This window comes from Sapajus apella, unplaced genomic scaffold, assembly GCF_009761245.1.
Source record: "Sapajus apella isolate SASKATOON/1434 unplaced genomic scaffold, GSC_monkey_1.0 scaffold6, whole genome shotgun sequence".
In the NCBI taxonomy this organism is placed as follows: Eukaryota; Metazoa; Chordata; class Mammalia; order Primates; family Cebidae; genus Sapajus; species Sapajus apella.
In genome coordinates, this window is record NW_022436946.1 from 36801033 (window position 1) to 36803995 (window position 2963).

General features: G+C 32.8%; 1 non-coding gene across 1 annotated transcript; it reads right to left on the minus strand.

The window, feature by feature from the left end:
• Positions 1-1029: 1029 nt before the first annotated feature.
• Positions 1030-1170, minus strand: LOC116549870. Its single transcript, XR_004268133.1, has one exon. It is a non-coding gene; the product is annotated as a U4 spliceosomal RNA (small nuclear RNA).
• Positions 1171-2963: the final 1793 nt, after the last annotated feature.

Consider the following 2963-nt stretch of genomic DNA (forward strand, 5'->3'; position numbering starts at 1 on the left):
CTGAAAAGAGGAATGTCTTCGCAGACAGCTTGGGATCCATGAACCAGCATAACTGTATATTTTCCATTAATTGACTACCTAGAAATTGCCCAATGGTGCTCAAAAGATTGGCTGGGATTACTTAATAATCTATAGATAGAGATGAGATCAACTTTGATAGAAATCAGTGGAATTTACTGAGATTATTCAAGAATGTTACAGAATGTGAAATTCCATTCAAACCTGCTTTTCAATGGAATAACAAGCTCCATTGAATAATATTGGCTTGGTCAAATAATTTAATGTTTAGTTATTATTAAATTATTTTTTAAGAAAGTCAGAAATTTTCTGATTTGAAATGAAGTAACAATCAGAATGACTTAAATCATACCAAATGGGTCAGCATTTAATTAATTAATCCCATTTTCTTATTTAACATTCTCACTCATTTATTCACTTATGTCACTTTTGGAGGCCACTTTTAATTCATATTGAACATGAATAAATGAGTATTTAACAAAGGCTATACTTAATTAGTAGCCTTTACCAATATATTGCAAACAAGCACCTTATTGGACTTTTCTCATCTCAAAGGAAAAATCCTAAATCATTTTACTCTGAGAAATAAAACTTCATCTGTGAATGTTTGATTGGGATCTCAAGAGTTTGCCATTTATAAATAAGATCAGATCAGCCATGAGTATAACTTATTTTGTTCATTTTCAAGTACAACTGTTAATTTTGATAAATTTATATTACAAATAACCATAGAAAAGTTTGAAAGTATGATTAAATGAAAAATATCCATAATCACCACGGCATAACTATTCTTCATATTTTGGTATATAGCCACTCACACGTTGTGCTGTGTACATGTGATTGTATATAGAAGTATATATGAATTAATGCATAAATTATAAATCTATAAAATCAATGGAGCAATAAAGTAACTAAATGTACAGTATAAAATATTGTTTAATAAAACATTTTGAAATGAAAACAATTATAATTCTACACTGCTACAATTGCTACCATTTTTTTTTTATTCAATCTCTGTAGAGAATGTCAAAAATTGCCAGTGCCAACTATATTTCAAGTTGTCATGGCGGAGTATTGGGAAAAATTTTCAATTGGTGATAATCGCGCCTCTGATAAACCTCATTGGCTACGATACTGCCACTGCGCAAAGCTTGCTACCATTTTTTATCTTACCTTCTGGTCCATATTCATATTGCTACTTAATTATAAAGATAAAATTCATACTTCGATAACTACTTTGATAAGAAAATTATAACTGCATTTCTGTTATTTTAAGAGAATTCTTTTTACATATATTCATTCCCAATTTATGCAAGAAGTGAAAAACCATGACATTTATATCAGAGGCATTTTAGCCTTTTTGGGTGATAACTCAGTAGACTTATAAAAAGCAATAACATAAAAATTCCAAATATCTGATTTCCACATGGGAAGCAGCTGTTCTTTTTCTTGTGAGTAAAAGAAAATTTGTGTGCTCTCTACTCTATCTGGCTTTCTGTGGCCCTGACAATTGAAATCTCATTCCTGCTCAAATGCATCTTTGAGGGTTGGTGATAATAGAGATGTATTTACTAATATTTATTTTGTGACAAGCACTGCACTATGCAGTTTACAGATAGAACCTCATTTAATTCTCAGACCAACATTTTAACGACAAAGGAACTAAGGCTTAGAGAAATCACATATCTTATGCAGAATCACACAAATAATAAAGGATAGAGCCAGGATTTTTGTCTCCTTGATGCCAGAGGCTTGATCACCAGCACTGCATCCCTCTGGGTAGCTACACTCCACTGTTGCTTGGGAGATTAGTAATTGGATGTCTTCTGCTGGAACCTCCATATCCTATCAGCTGTCCTGCAGCTTGGGGTAAATTCTTCTGGCTTTCAGAAAGTGGCCTAACCTTGGGAAATCTATAATTATACTCCTAGGAAAGCTCCTGACACAATTTTTTCTCCTAGTGATTCATTCTTATATCTGGGTTAAGCACCTTAAACTAATCCCCCATGCAGACTCAGTCATTACTTACTTCTACCTTATTTCTTCCCCCTAGAGCTGTAAGTTTATGTCTTCCCTCAAATCAACCTGCCCATGCTTATCTCATCTTCATATTCTTAGCCATTTGAGACATTTGGGGGGGTCCTCAGAAATTACCAAAGCAACTCAGTTCCCTAAAAGTGGTCCGTATAGTTTTCTAGTTGCTGAGGTCAACATTTTTGGAGTCAATTGCAACACAGTGAACATCTGACAAAACCGAATGGAATTCACTTCACACTTTTTGAAGAAAAATCATTTTAGGATAATACTCATTAATTTGGAAGTAGAGTGCTCAATAATGCAAGCCATTTTTAAAATGATACTTAAAATTTAGCTGATATATTTTAATAATCCATGTTATATATTGACACTGGAGCCCAGAACTGAATTCATCTCAAAATTATGAAATATTTTTGGAACTTAAATAATCAAATAGGCATTAAAACAAAGACAAAATAACTTTTATACACACACATGTATACATATATTTTACTTGTTTTGGTCTAGGTCGATATATGAATGTCAACATTCCATACCTTGGCTATGTAATTATCTTATACAGAATGTTCAGAAGCAAAATAATGCAATTTTTGGTTTGCTATTTCCTTGTAATTGTTCTGATTTCTGAAGTTTCTTCCCTGCCTGAGCTAGACAAGTGATCACTTTTAAATCCATAATTACAAGGTCAAAAATAAATCTCCCCAAACTGGGTCAAAATCTATTTGTTATTGTTTCAGATACCCTATATAAGTGAACTCATGCAGCTCTAAAGATGTCAAATTCATAGAAACAAAGATGATCCCCTTTGCCCTGTTACCAGAATGATGGTTACCAGGAGCTGGAGAAAGGGAGATAAGGTGAGATGTTGATCAAGAGGTACAAAGTTTTGGTTATTCAGGATATAAGTA